The sequence below is a fragment of the Delphinapterus leucas genome, chromosome 9 (genome assembly GCF_059928025.1).
Source record: "Delphinapterus leucas isolate spDelLeu-1000000601 "Yukka" chromosome 9, BTC_Dleu_Yukka2, whole genome shotgun sequence".
Lineage (NCBI taxonomy): Eukaryota > Metazoa > Chordata > Mammalia > Artiodactyla > Monodontidae > Delphinapterus > Delphinapterus leucas.
Window position 1 is genome coordinate 103,433,867 of NC_143137.1, and position 27,370 is coordinate 103,461,236.

The 27,370-nt window shown below is 48.1% G+C and overlaps 1 protein-coding gene across 8 annotated transcripts in view; it reads left to right on the forward strand.

The window, feature by feature from the left end:
- GRB10 (growth factor receptor bound protein 10) overlaps positions 1-27,370 on the forward strand; it is a 197,208-nt gene that overhangs the window by 34,796 nt on the left and 135,042 nt on the right. For 7 of the 8 annotated variants that reach the window (XM_089917928.1, XM_089917926.1, XM_089917925.1 and 4 more), the window contains one exon: positions 314-469. The gene's annotated coding sequence lies outside the window, so the exon portion shown is untranslated. Of the gene's footprint in view, positions 1-313; positions 470-27,370 lie in introns of those variants that run through there. The other variant, XM_030761496.2, reaches the window with a different exon arrangement.

The window sequence follows — 27,370 nt, forward strand, 5'->3', positions numbered from 1 at the left end:
GTTCCTTACCCGCATGCTTTGGGGGGTAAGGGGGGGGGGTGGGAGGGGAAGCTCGAGGGCAGTGACCTGGGACCAGTGGCTTCGCGTGGCTCTCCTGGCATCTGTGGGCGTTTGTCCCTGCAGTCAGTTGACGGGGCATCTAGAAACCTGCCTCTTGTGGACTTCTTTCAAAAAGAGTCTGTCTTTTAGACGGTCTTCTTCAGAAAAACAGCTTCTGGAGGCCTTTTTAAGAACTTGTATTCCTGGGCACAGGGCATACAGTTCACATTTGTGCAACTTCAGCGCATTCAGTGACGGCCTCTTTGCCTTTCAGCTTTGGAGTTGGGCACCATGCTGAGCCCGAGGAGGGGGCTGCGGGGAGCGACAACCCCGTGACCGTGACGGTGACCGGCTGCCGCTTCTCACTTGGGTCCTCTCGGTCCAGCCAGGCGGCCACCAGACACCCAGAGCCCCAGAAAAGCCCCGACAGGTAAGCTCTGTTTGGTTTCTTTGCAGGGGACAGGTCTGTTCACTGTTGATTAAGGGGAGATCGGTAAACGCATCTTATTGCATCAGTAAATGCAGGCAGAGGCATCTCACCAGGTGCTTACTTTCAGGGTTTCTGCAGGGAGCCTCCACCTGCTCTGTGGCTTCCCCCCTTTCCCATCTTTGAGCTGAGGTGGGTGTGGGTGGGAGATCTCGAGAGGGTGGGTCCGGGCCCTGCAGACCCCCCTCTTTGCCGCCTGCCGTGCTGCTCACTCACTCCAGCCCCCTTGCTTTCCGTAAAGTGGGTGGTGGTCTGCTCCCAGGTTATTCTGAGATGATGAGCCCTCAAGAGTTGGCAGCTGGTAGCTTTAGAGCTGGGCCAGAACAGAACCAGGGTAGAGGGCCATACTCAGACTGTTTTCCACCTGTGTTTGGGGGTCTTCCTACTTTTAGCACTGCAACTGGGAGCACATACATCATGAAGGTCTAGGGCAGGTGCTGGCCCCTCCTGCCTCACTGCTTCCTGAGGTGGCCGCTCTGGGGATGGACCTTCTCTCTCATCCCAGCCGGCCGGGGGCTGGATTCTTATGTTGCTATTCGTGGGTCTGAGATGGTAGTTAGAGAACTGAGGCTGGAATAGTCTTCCAGCAAAGGCGCCTGGGGGGGAGCCTTTGCTCCTACTGGAGAGTGTATCAGTCAGCTCGGCCGCCGTAACAAATACCACATTCTGGCTCACAATCCTGGAGGCCGGAAGTCCAAACTCCAGGTGTGGGCAGGGCTGGTTTCTTCTGAGTTCTCTATCCTGGGTGTGTGGATGGCCGTCTTCTCCCTGTGTGCTCACATGATGTGTTTCTGTGTCCTCTTCTTATAAGGACGCCAGTCATATATGGGATCAGGACCCCTGTGAAGACCTCATTTTACCTTAATTACATCTTTAAAGATCCTGTCTTCAAGCACAGTCGCATTCTGAGGTCCCGGATGTTAGGGCTTCAACATGGTGCTGCTGGAATTTACCCCCTAACAGAGGGGAACCGCAGACCAAGTGGCTGACAGGGCTGGGGAATTGGGGCCCGCGGTGCTGGTGTGAAGGCTGTGGCTCTGTCCACGTCCATCTTGCCTCCCTCTCCCTTTTGCATCTCATCTCTCCACGTCTTCCTTTCTGTTGCCTACCTGCTGACCTATTACTCCCCTCGGGGTTTCCTTTACTGTCCACAGAGCAGAAAAGAAGGGTTGTTAATCCTTTGTGTTCACTGGGTTCATTTAGCAGATGCTTCCTGAAGAGTCAGCCTTATCTTAGAGGCTGAATAACATTGTACATAACCTGTTCCAAGTTCAAAAAGTGCACATGTGAACTTTCCGTGTTTCTCCCCAGATGGCGGTCAGGACAGTTGATTTTTTCCTGGGGTGTGACATTCTTAGTCAGTGAGGCTTCTCGAACTTTCTCGAACTCTCATGGCCCTCACGGTGAACAGCTTGTGCCTTCAGACAGGCTGCTTTTTGTGGAACGGGTCTTTACCCTCTTCTCCCAGCAGAGGTGAATGGAGGTCACAGAAGCGCTCAGTCTCCCAGGAGAACGAATTATAGTGAATGCACGCGCTTCGTGGCTGATCACAACGCCACCTCTTTGGTGTCCGAGGCCCGGAGCGCAGGTGCTGGCCACCGGGGGCTTTGTCTTGTCTCTGTGTGGACTGCGTGGTGCGCAGGGAAGACCCCTGTGGCGTGGGGTCTGGGTGATGCTATCGTGCTGGCTCTCTGCTCCTTTGTGCTGCTTTCCCTTCATCTGTGACCCTGAGCCCTTCCGAGTGGCCCTGAGATGCCTGGAGGGTGGGGACTGTGTTTGTTTCTGGCGAGCCTTCACAGTGTCAGAGAGACACGTCTGAAAAAGGCAAGAAACACCCCTGAGCACCCTGAGACCCCACTTCTTGGAGCACCTGACCAGCCTACACCTCCTGTCCTTCTTCTGGTCAGATGAGTCAAATGCAAAGACGTGACCCTGTGGGTTCTGACAGCCTGGCCAGGCACCTCTCGGCATGGACACAACATTGGAATGAAGCCTCGTTTCACAGTTAATCCTGTTTGGGGCTTGAAATCTAATTATCAACGCAGTTTAAGCAGTGGGGTCTGCTGGTGTGGAAGGCTTCGCGCGGGGCTTCTCTCGCTGACCTCCGAGGGTGGGAGCTGCGTCTGTGGCTGCCCCGGTCCCCAGAGGGATCAACAGGTGTAGTGACTAAAGGGTGGCCCCAAAGACTGCCCTGGGGTGGGGAGTGTATTTCCAAAACTTTTTCAGCCCCAGAACCCTTCCTTGATCTGGACTCTCTCCCTGCATGAGTGTGCCCCTGTTTCTTCCCTGTGTCACCATAACACCTCTTGTGATGGGACTTCCCCAGGGATGAGAAAGTCTTCAACTTTTTAAAGCCAGTTTGTATTATTCTGTGGCTGCACACTGCACCCTTAGACCTGGCCAGACAGAGTTGGGGGGCAGGGTGGGCTCCACGCTCAGGCCATTGCCATTGGCCATCTGAAATGTGCATCTCCTCCAAGGCAGTGCCAGCCTCTAGGGGGCAGGGTGGAGCCCCTTTGCACCCTTGATGAGCCCCTGCAGTAAAGGGAACACATTGGACCAAAGTTAGACTCTGCTTACCTGAGCACATTAAATAATGTGTTTGATTGAAACCATTAGTAGATTTGTTCTCACTTCCCTGACTTTTTTTTACTCATTCTGTAAGTTCCTTGTTAGCACCCGTGTGGTTGGTACCAGGTCTGACTAGGCGCTGGGGCCACCTTGGTCTGCAGACACAGAACACACCTTAGTAGCAAGGCTCCATTAAGAACTCATGTTCTGGGGGCTTCCCTGGTGGTGCAGTGGTTAAGAATCCGCCTGCCAATTCCGGGGACACAGGTTCTTCCCCTGGTCTGGGAAGATCCCACATGCCACGGAGCAACTAAGCCTGCGTGCCACAACTACTGAAGCCTGTGAGCCACAACTACTGAAGCCCGCACGCCTAGAGCCCGTGCTCCGCAACAAGGGAAGCCACCGCAGTGAGAAGCCCGCGCACCGCAGCAAAGCGTAGCCCCTGCTCTCTGCAACTAGAGAAAGCCGCGTGCAGCAACGCAGACCCAACGCAGCCAAAAATAAAATAAATAAAAATAAATAAATTTGTTAAAACAAAACAAAACTCATGTTCTGTTGGATCTGTGAGTTGGGTGGAACCGGGTCCCCTGGAGTGTCAGAAAGATGCTGCATCACAAAATAGGAGGGTCCAAGAGGGACCATTTGGAGGCTAATTAGAGAAGTGGTTACTGTCACCACAGGCTTGTTACACAGTGTCCGGCCAGGGCGCCCAGCGCCTGGACGTAGGTGAGCCCACCATGGGAATCACGGATCCGGGGGCGGTGAATTGGGGAGGGGCATCGGATGGCAGCAGGGTTCACAGCACGTCAAGAGGCCTGCTTGATTTGGGGTCATGGGGTTCGATTTCCATTTTCCCACTCCTTGTCCCAAAGAGGCTTCTGAGTGTTTCCCTCAGGGCTGCAGCCCCCTGGGACCCCGGCTTCGCCGTCCTCTGGCCCCATTTTTTGGTTGCTTGTTTTGTTCTCACTGGAGAACTTCTAGGGTTTGACTTGGGTCAGAGCATTGCATCTCCAAGCTTGGCATCCCTGCAGTGGCCCCGCCAAGGGCCCAGCCTCTGGTGAGCGCCCTCCCGCCATGGCCAGCAGAGGTGGTCCTGCCCCCAGCAGTGTGGACAACAGGAGGGCGCCACTCTCAGTGGCCCCATTGCCCTTGAGATGCAGTCAGAGGAGGGCTAGTTATTGTTGCAGTTATATTTTTTTGTTTTTATTTTTTTTGCGCTACGCGGGCCTCTCACTGTTGTGGCCTCTCCTGTTGTGGAGCACAGGCCCCAACTGCGCAGGCTCAGTGGCCGTGGCTCACGGGCCCAGCCGCTCCGCGGCACGTGGGATCTTCCTGGACCGGGGCACGAACTTGTGTCCCCTGCATCGGCAGGCAGATTCTCAACCACTGCGCCACCAGGGAAGCCCTGTTGCAGTTATTTTAACTGATTTAGCAAGACAGGGTTTGGCCAAGGGTAGAAACCATTTCTCTGCCCAGTTGCATTGATCAGTCATTCCTTCCCATTTACAGTATCGTTTAAGCCAAAGCATTCTCAGAATCTAACTAAATATGGAATGGCCTCTGCCGTCCTCTTTTCAAGGACAGAAAATCACAGTGTGCCACACCGCTGCTCCGGTCCTTGCGTCAGCTCACCATGAACAGATCTTTAAGAGACTCTCGTGCACTTTGGCGTTGTGCTTGCTTTCCTTCCTTTCTCGGCATTCTCTTGTATTTTGGCTTCTGAATCAACACGCTCCCCTGACACTTCTATTTCTGCTTCTCTGTTTCCCCTCCCTCATCTCCCCCTGTTCACTGTGTGTCTGCTATCTACACCGTACTGAGGGCACCCTCGCGTTCTTCGGAGCACACATATTGTTTTATTTCTGTCTCATTTTGGGTATTTAACCCCTCTTGCCCTGAGCTAGTGATGTTGCCTGTGCCTCTCCGCATCGCTGGGTTGAACCAGAGAGCAAGGCTTGTGAGGCGTCGCCGTGACCCTGCTCAGCCAGTGCGACCTCAAACGTGGCAGGATCCCAATAAGTGTCTGATTTGCTCTGTTGGGTCCAGATATGTTGGGATCTTATCTTAGCGCATTATTCTCTGATGGAAAGAATCTAAAAGTCACTAAGATTGAAGGAAGAGAAATAATCAGTTTCTCCTTGCTTTGGAGTCACGGGGAGATGTAGCTCTTCAGCTTGCTTTTTTTTTTCAAGAGTGTTTGTGATTCTCGTGGAAGCATGTTTATGACAGCTGCTCTGAGGTCCTCCCAGGGCTGCGTCTCTCGACTGTCTTTTCTCATGAGTTGCAGTTATCCTTGTACTTGGTACGACAGGTGGGTTTCACTCGTGTCCCGGGCATCCTGGGTTTGCACTGGGTGACTGGATCCTGTGTAACCTTCTTGGCGGGGAGCTTCCCTGTTGATGTGCAGACACGGGCCTTGCAGGGTGGGTGTCTGCTGCCTCAGGGCCCTGGATGCCCCCTGGTGACCACACCCCTCACCACTCATGCGTGTGAGTCCAGCTCCTTAGCCCCACTGACGCCTTCCCAGAGCATTGCACCCCTGGGCCCCCGAGAGCAGGTGCAGGTGCTCAGCCTTCTCACTGTGGAGTGGAACATAGTTCCCACCGGACCCTGCTGGCCCGGAAGATGGGGGAGGGGGAAGAAATGCCAGTTGGCCCCTCCTCTCACCTCCTGTTCCCCTCCTCACGCGGGCAGGGCTGGAGGCAAAGCTGGCACTGCCCCTGCAGGGGAGCTGGGTGTCTGCTTCCTCCAGGTGGGAGGTAGAAGATCAACCCCTACCCGGCCAGCTGGCATCAGGCAGAGGATCTGAGTATGGCCGCCTGCTTCCTCCAAGCCAGGGCAGGGAGGGGAGGGCAGTTGGTTCCTGCCTCCTGCTGAAATGGGGGTGGGTGGGAGCAGTTCTCTGGCCTGTGGTTGGGAGTAGTGTGGGTGTCATTGAAAAAGTTCTGGTCTGGGGCTTTCCTGGTGGCGCAGTGGTTGAGAGTCCCCCTGCCGATGCAGGGGATGCGGGTTCGTGCCCCGGTCCGGGAAGATCCCACATGCCGCGGAGCGGCTGGGCCCGCTGAGCCTGCGCGTCCAGAGCCTGTGCTCCGCAACGGGAGAGGCCACAGCAGTGAGAGGCCCGTGTACCGCGCGAAAAAAAAAAAAGAAAAGGTTCTGGTTCTGTTGGGCATCCTTTTCTAGGTTCTTTAGTGGTGGGAACAGGCTTTCTTGGAGCTTTTCTTTTTTAAAAATATACATATAAATATATTCTTTTTCATATTCTTTTCCATTGTGGTTTTTTAAAACTAAATTTATTTATTCGTTTATTTTCGGCTGCGTTGGGTCTTCGTTGCTACGCACAGGCTTTCTCTAGTTGCGGCGAGTGGGGGCTGCTCTTCCTTGCGGTGCGGGGGCTTCTCATTGCCGTGGCTCCTCTTGTTGTGGAGCACGGCTCTAGGCGCGCAGGCTCAGTAGTTGTGACTCACGGGCTCTAGAGCGCAGGCTCCGTAGTTGTGGCGCATGGGCTTACTTGCTCTGCGGCCTGTGGGCTCTTCCCGGACCAGGGCTCGAACCCGTGTCTCCTGCATTGGCAGGTGGATTCTTAACCACTGTGCCACCAGGGAAGCCCTCCATTATGGTTTGTTCCAGGATATTGAATAGAGTTCTCTGTACTATACAGTAGGACCTTGTTGTTTATGCATCCTATATGTAATCGTTTGCATCTGCTAATCCCAAACTTCCAATCCTTCCTTCCCCCACCCCCTCTCCCTCTTGGCAACCACAAGTCTGTTCTCTATGTCTGTGGGGTCTGTTTCTGTTTCATGGATAAGTTCATTTGTATCATATTTTCGATTCCACGTATAAGCGATACCTTATGGTATTGGTCTTTCTCTTTCTGACTTACTTCACTTAGTATGACAATCTCTAGGTCCATCCATGTTGCTGCAAATGGCATTATTTCACTCTGTTTTATGGCTGAGTAATATTCCATTGTATGTATGTGCCACATCTTCTTCATCCATCCGTCTGTTGGTGGACATTCAGGTTGCTTCCATGTCCTGGCTGTTGTGAATAGCGCTGCTTATGAACATAGGGGTGCCCGTATCTTTCTGAATTAGAGTTTTGTCTTGGCGCTGTTGTTGACTGAGCCTGTGAGTGGTTCCCGGCTGGAGACTCCTGCCACGTGCTGTCCTGGGGGTGATAAAGAAGCCCAGGCCCTTACCGCTGGGCTCTTCCTCGTGTCCTGAGGCCCCCAGGCTGCCGTTCTCTCCGCCCCTTGCAGACTTCCTCTGCTGGTAGAAGTGCTGTGTCCATCCTTTCTGGGACTGGATCTCCCGACTTTGGCTTTCAGGGTTTCCTCTTCAGTATCTCTTATCCCCACACAGTAGTTGAGTTTCAGGAGGAGGGTCAGAGATGAATCGTTGGCTCCTTGGGAGGTTCAGCCGAAAGATGAAGCTGAATGTCAGAATTCTGCCGATACCTGTTGGAAGCCCAGTGTTTGTAAAGTGGGCAGTTTTTAATCTTGAGGACTCAGACTGGAAGGATTACGACTCAACCGTCATTTAACGGCTGGTAACTAATCAGGCTCCCATTTGTTTTCGAGTTGCAAGTTCATCTCTGCCATCGTTCCCCGACTCAAAACCAGAAGCTATTTCTTGCCATTGTTTCCGTTCGTTAGAGTTGGGAGAAGATCTGATGGCCACTCAGGAAATCTTGGTGCCCTTATTTTGGTGACGACCAGTATATCTACAAGGCAAGAGCTTCTCAAGACAACTCAACTTGTCCTCTAAAATATTAAGTATTGATAAATTGCTGAGAATGTTGGCTCTTTGAGTATTTAAGTGTAAGGTAACAGGCATTATTTCTTGAAGCTTCGTGCTTTTAAGCAGTGACAATCAATGTCGAAGTTAAATTTGGACAAAGTGCACTACAGGCAAAAAGCAGTTGGTGTGTTATTTGAGGTGAGTAATAGGGATCAGCTCAGGTTCAGTCTCTCTAGGACGCCCCTGATGTCACAGGACGTGGTGGAGTCATGCCTGGCCTGGTCCTGGCACTGTCCACAGATAGTAGGAGCTGCGGGCAGTAGATAGCCATGCAGAGCATGTGCTCTATGGAGAGAGGAGGTGCAGACACCGGATGACGGTGACACAAAGGACAGCGACAGTAACAAAGTACACTGTGCACATATGTGTCAGGGGCTCTTGCTGGTGGTTCTGTAGATTAACTCGTGGCATCTTCACAACAGCCTTTGAAGTGGGTATAAACTCTACCCATTTTATAGAGGAGGACACCAAGGCACCAATAAACTAGATACAGCCCATCCCCACTATTCACTGATCTCCTATTGCTAAAATTTATTTGTAACCCAAAACTGATACAATAGATGAGTTTGCATTTTCTAGAATGTTACATTAAGGCGACTGATTTATTTTGTCTGGCCTCTCTGACTCAGCATCGTTATTTTGAGATGCGTCTGTGTTGTAGCAAGAACTTGTTCCTTTTTATTGCTGAGTAGTGCTTGGTGTGACTCCATCACAGTGGGTTTATCCATCCACCTATCAGTAGACATTTGCACTGTTTCCAGGTTTTTTTGCAGTTTCGATGCAGCTGCATTCTTTACTGCGCGGGTCCTTCTTTCTAGGCTCGTAGGAATGCCCTGCCCTCCCTCCATCCTCCTGTCTGGACCTCATCTCCTCCTGCCGAAGTCTGGGGTGTCCGGTTTGGGGCATGGCTGTGGGTCTGCCGGCTAGGTCATCTGCGTTCTGGTCTGGGAGAGAGCAGGGGTAGGACTGGTCAGGAAGGCGATGTCCAAGGCCAGCTGAGGCAGTGACGAGGCACCGGGACAGAGAGGTCCCCCACCTTACAGCTCTAGACGTGTGTGGACCTCCACCTCTCTAATTCTTGCCGAGTCTGACCGTAGTGTTAGGGGTCAAAGCGCTGTGGATGCCCTGAGTCCACCCTTATTTTGTTGACTCTACTCATGTTTCAGATGGTTAGAGATGATTCCTGGGAGCATAGAGAACTTATTTTAGCTTTCTTCTCAGACAGCCCAGACTGCGGTCTGGGAGGCCCCGTCCCCATCTCAGCAGCAAGTTATCACGGGACGGGACGCGGAGGTCCGTGCAGGCAGAATCTGCGGCCTGGAGAGCTCCGTCGTCTCGGGTGTCTGCTGTCTTTGTCCTCCTAGGAAAGCGGCCAGCAACGTTAGACTGGGGACTCGTGGGTCTCTGTGGTATAAAAACTTAGCCCAGGGCTTCCCTGGTGGCGCAGTGGTTGAGAGTCCGCCTGCCTGCCGATGCAGGGGACACGGGTTCGTGCCCCGGTCCGGGAAGATCCCACATGCCGCGGAGCGGCTGGGCCCGTGAGCCATGGCCGCTGAGCCTGCGCGTCCGGAGCCTGCGCTCCGCGACGGGAGAGGCCACGACAGTGAGAGGCAAAAAAACAAAAAAAACAACAAAAAACTTAGCCCTCTGGCCTTGACAGTGGGCTTGACTTGGCTCGACATGTTGAGGAGTAGACAGACCCTAAGCCTGAGAACTACCTGTGTATTTCTGCCTGCGGTTGGTTATTTGGAATTAAGGCTAGCGTACCCCAGCCCTGCTCGATGTCTCAATGTCTCAACCTGTTTGTAACCTTGGAAGCTTCTGCTGAACAGGGCTGCCCGGCAGTGGAGGCTTGAAGGAGAATGGCAATGGGAACCTTCACGTGTGCACCTGCTCAGGTAGAAACGAGGAGAGATGCAGTAAGGAAAGCTCCTGTTTTTGATCTTTGGTCCTCATCCAGTGATGGTAGTGCATTCAGCTTTCCAAATAGTTTGACATATGAATGGTCAGAGCCACATTTCCCAAGATGTTGTTCATGGTCACCTTTGAAGTTTTGCAGTGGGCTTTCTGCTGTGGTACCTCCTGGTGGAGCTTGGCTCTCTGGGTAGCAGAGGGGGCTCCTTCTAAGGGAGCTTCCTCATGGAGAGCTGCCACCGGGCTCCCGGGTAGTCTGCAGGCCAGACAGTCCAGCTGTTTTCCAGAAACAGATTTTCCTTTTTTTTTCCTGCGAGTGGGGGCAGCCGGGTGGCAATATTAGTCACAAGCCCCGGGACCCACAGGCCTTTCGAGTCCATTCTTAGTTGAAAGGAGGATTGGTTTATTTCAAGTTAGAGTCTCAATTACAGGAAGGTGGAGGAATGTAATATCATGCACTGGGGTTTATGATAAGTACAAACTGATAAAAGAGCTCCATTTAAAGGCGTTTCATGCTTTCAGAAGTAACAGCACTGTGGTCCGAAGACGGAATGGAGCAGGGAAGAGGGAACATTCCAAAGGTGCTGTTTCTTTGCACCATTGAGGGTTATTTGGACGAATTACTCCCCAGACACACGAGTTGGTGTGTGAGGCCCAGAGGGTACACGATGGATTCGGGTGACTTCACCACGAGAGAATTACTTTCTTAGCTATTGCAGTTCTTAGAACCAATGGAGGAAAATATTGCCTTGAAAATGACAGATCCTGCGAATTATGCAAACTCCAGAAGAAAAACTCCTTGTGCCTATTTTTAGTGACTCTGATAATGTGGGCGTGGCATGGCCAGAGTAGATACAGATCGTTTTCTGTTTTGAAACAAAACAATTTAAAATTCCATTTTGTAATTATACAATAAAGGATTTTGTAATCCAAAGCCAAATTTCATACAAAATAGATTAATATGTTTGTAAATATCTAGAACTTTGGAGTTTGAAGAGTTTTTAGCTTCATCTAGATTTGTGGAGTGTGAACCCATTCAACCTATTTTGAGGGAGAAAACAAGAGGTTTTTCAAATATGTATTTTAACTTAGCACTACTTCCTAAAGCAGAGGCTGTGATTTTGCAGGATGTTTTTGAAAGAAATACCACAGTAGCTTTTCCCCTTTTGCCTTGTCCATGAAAGCAGAATTGTTTGACCTCAGAGCCTGTGGCTGGAATGGATGCCGTTGTGTTTTCCCTGGACCGGCCTCAGCCGTCGGTGCTCTATCCGCTGCCTGTGTCTACCTCTCCCCAATTGCTTCCGCTTTCCCAAGCTCAACCCGCACACCCACCAGGCAGCCTTCCCTGCACACCGCAGTCCTTATTCGTGTCCATCGCGACCTCGTGGGATGATGTACAGGTCGGTGTGTACTGTCCAGTGTCGCACCGCTGCCCGGGGCGCGCAGGGCTCAGGTGCCGGGAAGCGTGTGATGTCAGGTGTGTCCCCATCTCCCTGTGAGGCCACGCCTGTGCCTGGGTGTCAGTCCTGCCGAGTGAGTCTGGGCAGGGCTCTGGGCAGGCTTCCCGGACCCCTCGGGTGTCCCCTCCTGGTTGTGCACCCCCCGTCCCCCAGACTCTGTGCTACTCTAGGCAGCCCCACCTGCCACCCACCCACCTGCCTACCTGGGACTTCATTCATTACCCAGCTCCCCGGGACCTCCAAGGATGGTGAGGGCGATGTGTTTGTTATTAATGGGGGTCTGCTTCTGCCCTGCCCCCCTCGCCCCTCCCCCCCAGGTAGCAGGTTATTCACGTCTGCCCACAGAGGCCAGAGGACCTCTCCCGGGTCCTGTTTTCTGTAAGCTGGGTACATACATTTAGCTCATCTCTTGCAGATTAAACCCTTCAGATAAATTTTCCTCTAACATTTGGGGCTAGTTTGTATCTAAACTGGGAAGACTTTACCTGGGGTAAATATAGGCTGCATTTTAAAATAGCTGGAAATGGTTTAAGGAAGCAGTGAGTGATCCGGTCTTTCACGTGGATTTGAAGCGCAGGGCAGTGGTGGTGACAACCCCGCCCCGTGTCAGCAGTCAGTCACTCGGGGTGGCACCACGGTGAGCGGGGCCGGAATCTCCTCCGGGTCACGGGCGTTGGACACGAGTCTGCACTGGCCTTAACTCTGCCCACTTGTCTTTGCTCTTCACAGGGCAGCATGCCCGCTGCCCGTGTCCCTTTACTGTGAAAAGACCTCACAGTGGAATCAGTGGTTTTATGTGAAGCCAAGTGGTTTTCTTTTCCTCCTGTACTTCTCTGAGGCTTTGATCCAGCAGAGCTGTTCCCTTGAGTAGAAGTGGGATGGCATACTTTTCAGACCTGGCCTGACCTCCTCTGTGGTCCTCGGGTCAGAGCTTCTCCCCTTCCTCCGTGTCTTCCCCTCGTCCCCTCCCACGTCATCCCAGCAGAGGCTGGTGGGGATGCAGAGCCTAATTTGAGGACATTACTCTAACTCGGAGAGGGATGCGGGTCCCTGGAAGCGTGCCGAGAAACCCGGCAGCAGGATGGTGTGCTTGGACCCGACGCAGTCGGGGGAAGTGGTTGGAGTCTGGATCCGTTGCAGGGGTTTGTGGAAGAAGGTGGAACCAGGGTGGCATCCCAGTCTGGCCGAGCAAGCAGACGGAGGCGTTTCTGCTGGGATGCAGAAGTGGTGACTGCAGGAGGGCTGGGACTTTGACTTTGGACACTTGGGTTTGAGAGGCCGGGGCACAGCTGAGTGGTGGGGGGGCAGGGCAGTTGTGTGTGTGGCTGTAGAATTCAGGGCGAGTGGGCAGTGAAGGCCTGGCGAGAGCGCCCGTGGCTTCCCATGGATTTACAGTGATGAAGATGGGTGAGCCCAGGGAGGGAGGGAGGGAGGGAGGAGGTCTGAGCCATGGGTGCTGGGACCCTCGCTATTTAGAGGACTTGGAGTTGGGAAGTCACCCGCTAAGGAGACTGGGGGCGGGGGGCCGGTGGGGGCGGAGGACAGCAGTGGACATGGCCTCCTGGGGTCCCAGGAGGCAGGGGGTGCGGTGATGTGGGTGGGACCGGGGGCTGACCTGTTTCCCTGGCCCGGGCAGAGCCCATTCAGGAGCAGAGGCCTGGCAAGTGGATTTGGGGAGAGCAAGGAGGAGAACTGGCTTGCAGGATAGAAAGGATAACCCTGGGGGTTAGGAATTTCCCCACAGAGTAGAAACTTCCAAGCAGCATCCTGTTGGTGGCCACCACCCTGTGTACATCAACTCCCTCGGGTACCCCGAAGGCATGTGCGCACGTATGTGGGGTCCATGTACTTACACGCACACATACTGACCTGCGCACGTGTCCCTAGAGCCAGGCATTTAGGTTGTTTCCAGCCGTATTGGAATAAAAAAGCACCTGTGTTCCCAGTTAAGGTCGTTGGATTAAGAACACTCCGACACAGCTCGAGGGCAGGTACCCGGAGAGCTCCGGGCTGTGGGGGGTTTGCAGCCGGATCCACCACCTTTCATTCTGACCACACCTCACGGGTCACCTGGACAGTTCTTTAGGTAAAGTACCTGTGCCCAGGTCTGGCTGCAGGCAAGTTCGAGGGACTGGGATGTGGGGCTTGGAGCGGGATTTGGAAAGGTCTCCTGGGATTCTAGTGTGAGACCAGAGTTAAGAATCAGGGTCCTGCGGGGTGATCCCGGGGTACTGAGAATGGCCAGCGGGGCAGAGGAGGGAGGGGCCCGACTCTGCAGAGGTCCGTAGAGTGGAGGAGGGGGAGGGGGGCACTTAATGACCCATCAACCAGGGTGGGACCCTGCAGGAGGGGCAGGTGTACTGGGGCGTCACTCAGCTGTTGGCGAGTCGGGACCCGTATGGGGGCGTGGGAGCTGCGGCAGGTGCTCCCCAGAGGGCAGGGTGGGGAGAGGACACTTAAAGCCACGTCCCTGCGGAGCTAGAAGCTGGGAGTGGTTGGCTGGGTGCCGTGGCATCACTCGGAAAACGCGACTCGTGTAGGATGGTGTCAGGGGCTGGAGAGCCCACAGAAGCACCTGTGATTGGCAGGAAGAGTTTCTTCTTATTTTTGAGATTTCAAAAATAAATAAATAAATTTATTTATTTATTTGTTTATTTTTGGTTGTGTTGGGTCTTCATTGCTGCACACGGGCGCTCTAGTTGCGGCGAGCGGAGGCTACTCTTCATTGCGGTGCGCGGGCTTCTCATTTTGGTGGCTTCTCTTGTTGCGGATCATGGGCTCTAGGCGTGTGGGCTTCAGTGGTTGTGGCTCGTGGGCTCAGTAGCTGTGGCCCGCGGGCTCTAGAGCACAGGCTCAGTAGCTGTGGCACACGGGCTTAGTTGCTCCGCGGCCTGTGGGATCTTCCCGGACCAGAGCTCGAACCCGTGTCCCCTGCATTGGCAGGCGGATTCTTAACCACTGTGCCACCAGGAAAGCCCCTGAAGACTTTATTTTTTAATTAAAACTGATGTATTTAAAGTGAATTTATTTGGGTTATTTTGAAGCTATGGACACTTCCTGTAACTAAACTAGATATAATAAACCCAATCTTATCCCCTGCCCCGGGGCCCTTAAGGCAACAAAAAGGAGCACATCTTCAAGAAGCTTAAAATTCCAAGGCTGCTGTTACCAAATCCAGCCTTAGGCAGTCAGAGCCCTGGAATTAGAGGGTCCCCTAGCAGCGTGACATTAGGTTAATCTCGATGGCGGTCACTGTTCAGTTGTGTAGTCGTGTAGCCTGGTCACCTTTCACCTTGTGCTACTGGCCAAGAGTAACGTGAGCAGGTTTGCAGCCCTGACTGTGTGTTCATCACAGGCGCTGTGGGCGGAAGATAACCTGAAGCTCCAGCCCTGGTCCCAGGGGAGGGATGCACAGTGGCCTCCTGGAGCATCTCCTCTTTTCCAGCCCCCGTGGCCTGATGGTCACTGTTAGATGAACCCGTGTCATCTCCCATGGGAACGAGAGTGGACACCTGATAACTCCACCCTGGAGAGTGACTTAGGATGTGTGAATCCTGGGTTTGGTGGATCGGCGTGTGGGGGACTCTGGAAGGGGGGAATACAGCTCAGAAATAGATATTCCACGGGAGGATCACTTAGGGTCTCCAGGCTGAGCTGTGACTGAGAGCTCCCCTGAGACATTTCTAGGCCAAGATGACATCTCCCCAGCAAGAGCTTAGAAGGGCTTCACATGTCAGGGCTTTTTGCTAAGTGTGAATTGATGAAACACTGAATTAAAAGACTTAAAAATAAGATTATTTGTTTGCCCCCAAATTGTCAAGGTGGTGGACAAGGCAGGGCTTGGGGGTTAGGGTTAGACTGATGTATTGAAAGGGCCGTGAAATCTAAGAGTAAGTCCAGCATCTATGCTGGTCAGAACTGGTGGAAACATCCCAACACAGGACACGCTGCCACTTGGCAGCGTTACAGCTGTTGTCCCCAGTGTCACTCGGGGTGGCCTTGTGTGCTGTGACCGGATTCCAGGCCCCTCTCTGAAATGCACTTCAGATCCTGAACTCTGCTCCTTTCTGCTCTGTAGACCAAGCAGAAGCAAGGCTTGCTCTTCTGACCCATAGTTTATATGAATCTGATGCTATGACAGTCAAAAAAAAAAAAATGATATACTTTGCTGGATTCACTAACAATCATGGCAAAGTTTCAGAAGCTCGGGCTGCATCAGTTCTTCTAAGAATTAAAATACAGCTATCGAGCTCACTTTTTTGGGGGGTAGGTGATTCAGGGACTTAGTGCAACATTTTACGGGTCCAAAGGGTCTTGTGGGGGAAAGTAAGCCCCTGCCCCCAAGGGCTGCCCTGCTGCTGGCTGTCAGTACTCTCCTGAGAGGTCTCTGTTACCCCAGTGGCAGGAGTGCTGACCCTCTGTTTTCTCTTCTCTGCTCCGCGTCGCCCCCGATACCTTGGGGCACCTGCCTAGGGAACCATCTTGTTTATTTGTTTGTTTATTTTTAATTGCAGTATAGTTGATTTATAATCTTGTGTTAGTTTCAGGTGTATAGCAGAGTAATTCAGTTATATATATATATATATATTCTTTTTCAGATTCTTTTTCATTATAGTTAATTATAAGATATTGAATATAGTTCCCTGTGCTATACAGTAGGTCCTTGTTGTTTATCTTTTATATATAGTAGTATGTATCTGTTAATCCCAAACTCCTAATTTATCCCTCCCCGCCTCTCTTCCCCGTTGGTAACCATGAGTTTGTTTTCTATGTCTGTGAGTCTCTTCCTGTTTTGTAAATAAGTTCATTTGTACCTTTTTTCATATTCCACATATAAGCAATATCATATGTTTGTCTTTCTCTGCCTGACTCACTTTACTCGGTATGACAATCTCTAGATCCATCCATGTTGCTGCAAAGGGCATTATTTCATTCTTTTTAATGGCTAATATTCCATTATTTATATGTACCACATCTTCTTTATCCATTCATCTGTCGATGGACATTTAGGTTGCTTCCATGTTTCGGCTATTGTGAATAGTGCTGCAGCGAACATTGGGGTGCACGTATCTTTCCAAAGTATGGTTTTCACCAGATAAATGCCCAGAAGTAGTATTGCTGGATCATATGGTAGCTCTATTTTTAGTTTTTTGAGGAATCTCCATTCTGTTCTCCATAGTGGCTGCACCAACTTACATTCCTACCAACAGTGTAAGGAGGGTTCCCTTTTCTCCACACCCTCTCCAGAATTTATCGTTTGTAGATTTTTTGATAATGGCCATTCTGACCTGTATGAGGTGATATCTCATTGTAGCTTTGATTTGCATTTCTCTAATAATGAGTGATGTTGAACATCTTTTTATGAACCTTTGGCCATCTGTATGTCTTCTTTGGAAAAATGTCTCTTTAGATCTTCTGCCCATTTTTTGATTGGGTTGTTATTTTTTGGTATTGAGCTGTATGACTTGTTTGTATATTTTGGAGATTAATCCCTTGTAAGTCTCATCTTTGACAGATGTTTTCTCCCAGTCCGTAGGTTGTCTTTTCGTTTCGTTTATAGTTTCCTTTGCTGTGCAAAAGCTTTTAAGTGCAGAGCATTTTACTGCACCTTGTTTTTTGTTGCCACATCAGTATTTGTAATCCAAGCAGCTTCGTGTTTTTAGGCTGCGAGGTTGTCTCCAGCATTTTGCCATCATGGGCAGCTCTGCGGTGCAGCCGCTTGTTTGCTCCCATTGGGCGTGTGGGTGCAGGTGCCCCCGTCTGTCCTCAAGGCACCTGACGCTCTCCCAGCTCCAGCACTGGGCTCGGGACTGGCCGGGAAGAGGGGGAAGCTCAGGCCTTTTATGAGATTCACTTTCTGAAAGAATGAAATTAAGAAGCTCTGATGCCACCATCTTCAGCATTTTGTAATTTAACGAGAGACCTCAGTCCAGAATCTGGGAAGTGTGATTTAGATATAACCTCTTGGGGCTTTTTTTCAAGTTTTCTTTAGGAGAAAAGAAGTCTCTAGTCAGTGGTCTGTGTTTTATTATAGTGACAGTGCTTTCCTCTTAGGTGTTGATTGGAAGGACTTTGGTGTATATATATTTTGTAAAGTACTTAAAACCAAGGGCTGTTTTATAGAGCATCCTGGGTTTTTCTGATGAAGTTTGAACCACTTTCTCAAGAATTACGCAATCAGGTTTGTAGGCAGCAAGGACACACCTGAGTGTTCTGTTTCCCACTGGTGGTAACGTCACTTATTCCCACGTGAAGATTGTGCTTCTGGGACGGTGGGTGGTGTGGCTGGCAATGTGGGTGGCATCTTGCTCGTCCCCCCTCCTTTTTTTTTTTTTTTTTGGCTGCACTGCGAGGCTTGCAGGATCTTAGTTCCCCGACTAGGGATTGAACCTGGGGCCACGGCAGTGAAAAGCACTGAGTCCTAACCACTGGACTGCTGGGGAAGTCCTTCCCCTTCTTGACTTAATTGATTTAGTCTCTTAATTTCTGTTTCTTGTTTTATAATTTTAATATGCAAAGATCTGTCCCTTGGAAGTTACCCAGAGGCAGTCAGTAATTTATAGTGATTCATGAACCTCAAGAATCAGGGATTATAAGTGAAGATGTCAATAGTGAAAACAAAACATTAATGAATTAAAAAAAAAAAAAAATATATATATATATATATATATATGAGAAGATAAGTTCTTTTCAAAGGACCCCAATTTTAGATCTGTATGTAAGTTATCTACATTTTTAAAAATTAAAAAAAATTTTTTAAACTTTTTATTTTATATTGGAGTATAGTTGATTAACAATGTTGTGGTAGTTTCAGGTGTACAGCAAAGTGAGTCAGTTATACACATACATGTATCTATTCTTTTTCAGATTATTTTCCCATTTAGGTTGTTACATAATACTGAGCAGAGCTCCCTGTGCTATACAGTAGGTCCTTGTTGGTTATTCATTTTAAATATAGCAGTGTGTACATGTCATTCCCAAACTATCTGGAGAAAAACATGGTCCGAAAGGATACATGCACCCCCGTGTTCACTGCAGCACTATTTACAATAGCCAGGACGTGGAAGCAACCTAAATGTCCATCAACAGAGGAATGGATAAAGAAGATGTGGTACATATATATATATTGTATACAGTGGAATATTACTCAGCCATAAAAAAGAATGAAATGATGCCATTTGCAGCAACATGGATGGACCTAGAGATTGCCATACTGAGTGAAGTAAGTCAGACAGAGATAGTTAGGGAGTAATCCACATTTTAAATTATAATGGCTTTTCTTCTTGCCCCATCCTCCCTCCTCCAAGGTCCCCTGGTCGTGCACGGGCAGGATCCCATAATGTTGGGGGGCACCCCATCCGTCCTTTGCTCTGACTCTCAGGCCCGCAGTGGTTCCCTGTCCGTGAGGTCCTGTGTCACTGTGTGGCCCTGGGCAGGTCACCCAGCATCTCAGAGCCTGTGCCCTCATCTGCGACACTGGGATGGCCACGCTCACAGGTGTCAGAGTGGTCTAGGTTTCACTGCGCCCGTGTGGGTTTCACCTTGTCCAGGGCACACATTTACCCAAGGCAGGCGGGTGTCCTCCTTGTCTCTGCAGACGTGGGCGTGAGCAGGACAGTGTGTGGTGTGCGTGCAGGTCCCTGTGATTCTGTGTCCAGTGCTGTCCCCAGGTCTTCTGCCCTGTGCAGCCTGCCCATCCTCTGTGGCTGTCCTCCCTCCCTTGTCTCCTGATGTCATCCAGTGGTGCCACCTCGTCTGAGCATCGGCTTAGCAACCCCGTCTTGTGCCCAACGCACAACCTCCATGCCCGCACGCCCCTGCCGCAGAGGTGGGGACGTGTCTCAAAAGCCCAGTGCCCTGGTTGAGGGTATGTATTGGCTTTATTCCCCGTGTGGTACAATGCATCCTTGTAGCTTATTTATTTTATACTCAGTAGCTTGTGTCTCTTAATCCCCTACCCCTACCTTGCCCCCTGACCCCACTGGTAACCACTAGTTTGTTCCCTGAATCTGTGAGTCTCCTTCTGTTTTGTTATAGTCACTAGCTTGTTGTGTTTTTTAGAGTCTAGGTGTAAGTGAGATCATACAGTTCAAATAGCATATTTCAAACAAGTCTCTCCAAGTGCTGAGATGTGCAGTCCTAGGTCCTGCTCGCACACGTGGTCAGAGTTAGACCCTGGTCCCTAAGGACACACGGTTTGCAATGATGGGGTCATTCTTTGCTGCAGGTCGTTCTGATGGCTGTTTAACCTGCACCCTCCCCCTGCCCTTCCACCAATGCCTGATGGAGAAAGGTGAAAACCGGCCTTCTAAAAGGGATTCTTTATATTTGCATAGGGAAAAAATAATAGATTTTTCAAAGGCAAAAACAGACGGGGCACAAGCTTCCAGTTGGGAATCTAGCCCTTAGCGTTCAGTTATGGCCATTTTGAAAGCTGAGTGTATTTTTCACTTCAAACAGCTTTGTAGTTGTAGGGTCCCCCCAACCCAGCCCCCAGAAAGAGAGGCGTGATCCTTCAAAGCTTTGTTGCAGTTTTCTCCCATTTTTTCCCCTTGCCAACATCATAAAAAAAAGGAATAATAATTGTAAAAGAAAAAGATGAGAGCGGTGGTTCTCAACATCAGAAACGCCCGAGGAGCTTAAAACAACGCCCCTTCTCCCAATTCGAGATCTTGTTTTCACTGGTCTGGGGTCCAGCCCAGGTAACTGGAGTTTTAAAAACTCCCGGAATGGATTTGCTGTGCAGCCCAGTGGTGGGCGCCGGGTCGGCCCGAGTGTATCGCCTGACAGTCCTGAAAAACATGTTGCTTTGCAGGCCTCATCCCCAAAGTCTCTGATTTAGTAGGCCCAGGTCTGGGCTGAAATTTGTATTTTAACAAGTTCCCAGGTGATACCTGTGCTGTCTGTTCATAATCTGAAAACCACAGGACTGTTGGGTTCTGGTTAAGGGAGTGGACTTCTGGACTGAGCTCTCCTACCTTCCTCAGTCCTTCCCATCACTAGCCCTGGGACCTTGACCATCCTGCCTCATTTCCTCTTGTAAACAGTGGGAATCATACACACACAAATCCATAGACACAGTTAGCCCAGGGCCTGGTCTAAACAAGTACATGGTTTTCTTTATATTGGAAATATATAGGTGGAAGGAGGGTGGGTTTTTTTTTTTTTTTTGCGGTACGCGGGCCTCTCACTGTTGCGGCCTCTCCCGTTGCAGAGCGCAGGCTCAGCAGCCATGGCCCACGGGCCCAGCTGCTCCGCGGCATGTGGGATCTTCCCGGACCGGGACATGAACCTGTGTCCCCTGCATCGGCAGGCGGACTCTCAACCACTGCACCACCAGGGAAGCCCAGGAGGGTGGGTTTTACTCAATTTGATCGTAAGATTTATTTTTTAGTTTATTCTGATTTTGGTATATATTTCTAATGAAAGTTATAATTTCATTGAAATTACCAGATTTCTTTCTTTACTAATGCCCATAAAATTACCATATGATGAAAATAAATCATTATATTCCTTTTCTTAATTAAAATTTTGTGTATTGGTGGGTTTTTAAAGTGTATTTTTAAGAATTTTGTCTTTTATTATCTTTCTTGGATTTTCATAAACTTTGTTATGTTTTGCTTTCTGGTTTGTTTTTGACCAGATTTCCTTCCTTCTGGTTCAAGGCTGGATTCACATTGTTTATATAATTTCTTTTTCGCTTTGTAGACGGTGCAGGAGTCACGGCCGTATTCGTTCTCCTGTCATTTCTCTTGCTTTGTGTTACCTCTCTCCACGAGGGACGGTGCTTGTTGACCTAACTGTCCAGAGACGGTTATTGTATTAATTTTCTCCTTGGACCAGCTGTTTAGGCCAGTGCTTGTTTTTAATTTTCAAGTGGCTGACTTGTTGCTTTTTACACAGATGTTTTTAATTTCTAGCTGTGTTGTGTTTGGCTGTCGCTCAGGGCGGGTTGGCACAGTGGCCGGCTGTCCCTGTGTCCACCCTGGCACCCGTGGAATCGGGTCTGTGCCTTCATGTCACAGGGGGGAGGGGGCTCAACACAGGTGTTTCTTAGCTCAGAGATCTTTATGTGTTAGCAAGATGCACTGATATTCTTTGTGGCTTAGTATTTTTTAAAATCATTTCACAGGTGTTTGTAAATATTTGCACGTGTGCACTTTTCATGCATATTCATTAATTCTGTCTCATCATTGCAGGGTGTTGTGCATTCTTTTGATCCCAGAGTGATTCCTTCCTTTGCCCTCAGTGATGAGCACAAGTGTCCAACAACAAACGCTTTTTCTCACTTTCTCCTTGGAGGTCTTAGGGTTTGGGTTGGTTTGTTTGCTTTTAGTGTAAACTTTTTACTGAAGCATAGCATCCATTTTTATAATTGAAGATTCGTTTATAGTGTTGATTTGTTATTTGGAGGGTGAAGACCTAATACTGCTTTTGCTCATTACTAATTACACTTTTATCTGTGTGGATTAGTGTTTCTTTGTTTTAATGATACTTTTCTATCATTGCCGCCACTGTTATTGTTGTGTTTGAGTGTGTGTTCTTGTATCTTTGCCTGTTCTGTCTCTCCGTTCTCTAGCTCTCCTTTTAAAGCTTTTCTATTTCACTTTGCTTTGGGTATTTTGTTTTACATTGGCATTTTTTTTTTTTTTTGCGGTACGCGGGCCTCTCGCTGTTGTGGCCTCTCCCGTTGTGGAGCACAGGCTCCGGACGTGCAGGCTCAGCGGCCATGGCTCACGGGCCCAGCCACTCCGCGGCACGTGGGATCTTCCCGGACCGGGGCACGAACCCGTGTGCCCTGCATCGGCAGTCGGACTCTCAACCACTTGCGCCACCAGGGAAGCCCATCGGCATATTTTTGAATATTATTTTCGGAAGAAGGGAATTAGACAGTTGACATTTATTGCTCCATATGTCATCCATCTTCTGAACCAGTTTTTTCTGCTTTGAATGCTTCTTCATCTGCCTGTTTTCTATTTTCCCTTTGATGTTTCAAGTATTACTAGTTTATTTTTATCCTCTTATTATGATTGAAAAGACAAGTATTCTGCTTTCAATTCTGCAAGTGATTATCTTAAAATATCGTGAACATTGCAGTTATGTTTTCCCTAGTAAAGGGGCAGGATCTCTGCCTTTTATGAAAGGCACAGATTTCTTTTTAACAAATCCTACAGGGATTCATTTTAAGATTTGAAACTTCTCTTTTAATTTTTTTGTTTTTTCTTTTAAAAATTTTTTGTTAATTTTTTCCAGCTTTATTGAGATATAATTGACATACAAAACTGTGTAAGTTTAAGTTGTACAGTGTAATTATTTAAGTTTATTATGAAATGACCACAGTATTTAATTTTTAAACTAAATTTTATTATTTAACCTGTCCACCAACAATTGTACTATTTCGTTTTATGCTATTATACGTTATATGTTATACATTATTTGTTACACATTGTTTATTATACTGTGATACCGTTTAGCCTTATTAGTTGGCAGATGCTTCTTGAGGCCCTACTATGTGCTGTCTGGGTGTGGCAGGCATCAAAAGGTGGGCAGCGTTTGCGGGGAGAGAAGAGAAAGAATGAAACAGACGCTCTGGGGAGCACAAAGAACATTTCCTGAGGAAGTGGAGCGGAGTTTCTCAGCAGTATTAAATGCACATTCTGGATACGTGGTTACCTGAAAACAGAAAGGTCCCATTCACACCGTCTGGGATTCAGGGGGTCCTGGGCATGGCTGGTTGCCTTAAGCAGAGGCGTCGTGTTTTTCTAGAGTGGGTCAGAGATGGAGGTGGGCACAGGGACCAGTCTGGAGCAGGTGCCTGGAAAGCAGGGGGCAGTGTGGGGATGGACAGGCCAGTGGGCAGCAGCCTCCAGGCTGCAGGAGGACAGCCCATAAACCTGGAGGTGGGCGCGGACTGCAGGCCCCAGCCTGACCCTGTTTTCACACTGTGGGTTGCAACCCATTGTTGTTCCTGGAAATCAAGTCCGTAGGTCACGAAAACACTAACGAGGAGAACAGAGCAGAAGGGGATGGATTGGGGCAGGCTGCGTGTAGTCTTCGCACTCGCTGAGCCGGGGTCACGGGGAGGCTGCAGGATCCACCCGGGCACCCGCTGCGTCCACCACAGTCAGCCTTCTCATCAGAGTCACCCTCACGGCGGGCGGGGTGCTGAACAGCTGAAATCCACCGTGAGTGTCATCTGTAGCTGGTCGTGATGTGAAAGGCGTGAATAAGCACGTCATCTGAGTCAGCCTGAGTCTGCAGGGTTCCAGGGAGGAACGCCCCACGTACTTTTCAGAAAAAGGGTTGTTGAGTGCAGCACTTTTCAAGTTTATGACAATTGTACCGTTTTAATTTAGTACACATTGCCCTTAAAGTGAAAAAAAAAGAAAACCACATAAACATGAAAAGAACAAAGGCATGTTCAAGTTCAGCTGCTGGGTCCAGAAGTGTAAATATTGACAGTGTTAAGAAAAATGTTGACTCTAGAACCAGCAAACTTTTGACTTTGCCTGAACTGCGTTTCTGAACTACAGTCCAATAAGGAGAACAGGGCAAACTTTATGAAGAAGATTATTTAAATTTTTATCACGAGTTCAAAACTCAGTTGAAATGGGACATACATTATTTAGATTGGAATTCACGCGCAGGAGGACTGAACTTTCAGAAGTAAAGGGACGTATGGAAATAAGACAGCAAGCGGAACTTAGCGATGAGTCCCTTGAATCAAAGGAATGAAAGAGACAGTAGTGATTGGTACAATTTCTTCGTCATTCTATGCGTGTTAATGAGAATCCCTTTATCACCGTAGATAGAAAGTTGCAATATTGACCTGCTTTGGAAACTGTTCCTCAGTATCTGTATGGAGCATACCATTTTTGTTAAATCCACGGATGATTTAAAATTTAACCTCTTTAAAGTAGCACAGTGTATCATTACCTCTGTACTGTTGTAGGGCATTTAGAAGTAAGGTTTCCTCAGACTCACAGACATAGAGAACAGACTGGTGGTTGCTACCGGGGAGGGGGCTGGGAGAGGGAATGGTTTGGGAGTTTGGGGTTAGCAGATGCCAACTGTTACACAGATAAACAACAAGGTCCTACTGTACAGCACAGGGAAGTATATTCAATATCCTGTGATAAACCCTAATGGAAAAGAACATGAAAAAGAATGTATATATGTATATAACGGAGCCACTTTGCTGTACAGCAGAAATTAACACAAGACTGTAAATCAGCTATATTTCAACTAAAAAAAAGAAGTGAGGTTTTCTGTCCGGAGTGGGTACAGGTTTTTTAGTCTCCATGAGAACAGGATAATGACAGAGCTTTTAGTCTTTGTCAGGTATGGGTGACAAATTATGAGATAATTTTTATACAGGACTTGATGGATGGGTTCAATTTCACCTCCTAGACAAGTGGGTTACACAGAGTCACAGAACTGAGAAAGGGTCAAGATACATCAAAATGGAAAAGCTTGAATAAACAAAAGCTATATTTGGAATCACTTCTTTATACGTCTCTGAGCATTAGCATCGAAATTCTGCCTGCTCTCATGGTTGTGTTATAAAAATTAGTGAAAGTTGTTAATTTTATTAAAGGAAGCTCACTGAATAGCCAACTTATCAATAATTTTTTTAAACATGGGGATAAAATATACAAAACATAAAATTTGCCATTTTAACCATTTTAAGTGTGCAGCTCAGTGGAATTATGTTCCTAAAGCTGTGTAAACATCACTGCTATTTACTTCCAGAACTGCTTCATCATCCCAAACGGAAATTCTGTGCCCATTAAACAAAACCCCCACCTCCCAGACCCTGGTAACCTTTATTCTACTTTTTGTCTCTAAGCTAGGTACCTCATACAAGTAAGATCATACAGTATTTGTCCTTTTGTGATTGGTTTATTTCACTTAGCATTGTTTGTCTTTAAGGTCCATCCATGTGGTGGCGTGTATCAAAATTCCACTTCTTTTCAAGGCTGAATAATAGTCCATTGTTTGTTTATAGTACATGTTGCTTATCCATTCATCTGGCAACAGACACTGGGTTTAGTTCCACCTTTCGGCTGTTGTAAACAGTGCTGCTATGAACATGCGTGTACAGGTACTTGTTTGAGTTCTTGCTTCCGATTCTTTTGGGTGTATACCTAGAAATAGAATTGCTGGAACTTGCGTTAATTCTGTGTTTAATTCTTTGAGGAATTGTCATGCCAGTTTTTATAGAGGCTGCACCTTACGTCCTCACCAGCAATGCAGAAGGGTTCCAATTTCTCTGCATCCTCACCATACTTATTATTTTCCTGGTGTCTCATTGTGATTCGATCTGCATTTCCCTAATGACTAGTGATATTGAGAGTCTTTTCATGCTTGTGGATCATCTGTGTATCTTCTTTGGAGAAGTGTCAAGTCCTTTGCCCATTTCTGAATTTGGTTTTTTGCTTTTTTGTTGTTGAGTTGCAGGAGTTCTTTATTTATTCTGGCTATTAAGCCCTTATCAGATATATGATTTGTAACTATTTTGTCCCTTTCTGTGGGTCTTTTCACTCTCTTGAGAGTGTCCTTTGATGCACACATTTTTTAAGTTGGATGAAGTTCAGTTTATATGTTTTTCTCTTTTGTTGCCTGTGTTTTTGGTGTCGTATCCTCGAAATCATTGTCAAATCCAGTATCATGAAAAATTTTCCATATGTTTTATAGTTTTAACTCTCCATTTAGGTCTTTAATCCATTTTTAATTAATTTTTGTTTGTAGGGTAAAGTAAGAGTCCAGCTTTATTCTTTTGCATGTGGATATCCAGTTTCCCAGAACCACTTGTCGAAAAGACTGTCCTGTTGCCCAGTGAATGGTCTCGGGACCTTTGTTAAAAATCAGTCCACCATGTGTGAGGGTTTATTTCTGGGCTCTCTGTTCTGTTCCATTAGTCTATGTCTGTCCTTATGCCAGTATCACACTGTCTTGATTACCATAGTCTTGTAGTAAGTTCTAAAATCAAGAAATGTGAGTCCTCCAACTTTGCTTTTCTTTTTCAAGATGTTTTTGGCTATTTGGGGTCCCATGAGAATCCTTATGAATTTTAGAAACATTATATCGATTTCTGCAAAAAATGCCAGTGGGTCTTTGATAGGGATTACATGGAATCTATAAATTGCTTTGGATAGTATTAATTATCTTAACAATATTAAATATTTCAACCCATGAATACATGATGTTTGCCTTATAGCTTATTTATGTTCTTATAGCGACATTTGGTAATTGGTGCACAAGTCTTTTGCTGCCTTGGTTAAATTTATTCTTAATTATTATTTTTGATGCTATTTTGAATGGAGTTGTTTTCTTAATTTCCTTTTCAGATTTTTCATTGTTAGTATTTGGAAACACACCTGATTTTTGCATGTTGACTTTTGTATCCTATAGATTTGATGAATTTATTTATTAAGCTCTAGGGTATGTGTGTGTGTGTGTGTGTATGTGTGTGTGTGTGTGTGTGTGTGTGTTTGTAAATTTTAGGGTTTTCTACAGATAAGATCATGTCATCTGTGAACAGAGATAACTTTAGTTCTTCTTTTCCCATTTGGATGTAGTTTCTTTCTTTTTCTTGCTTGATTCCTCTGGCCAGAACTTCCTATACTTTGTTCAGTAGAAGTGGTGAAAGGATCATCCTCACCTTCCTTGTTTGTGATCTTGGAGGGAAAAGCTTTCCATCTCTCATCATTGAATGTGATGTTAGCTTTGGGTTTGATATATCTTATTAGAGACCAATTAATCCAAACCTTTTGCTGTGTCTAACTGTAGTTCTCTTTTCCCAGAGAGCCTACTCAACGGGGCTTATGGGATATGTATTTTTCTGGCTGGGAAGCAACCACATCTGGCAAATATTGGGTCGGCCGAAAAGTTCGTTCGGGTTTTTCCGTAGCCGCAGAAAAACCCGAACGAACTTATTGGCCGACCCAGTACTTTCAGAGGTGATATTTAGGTGGTAAAACTGGCACATTTAAATATTTTCGGCACTCTTAACCCCCATTAAATTTGCAGCTTCCAGGGGAAAATAAACAGTACGTCTCCATACGTCGCCTACGTCCAGGAGTTCCTGAGGG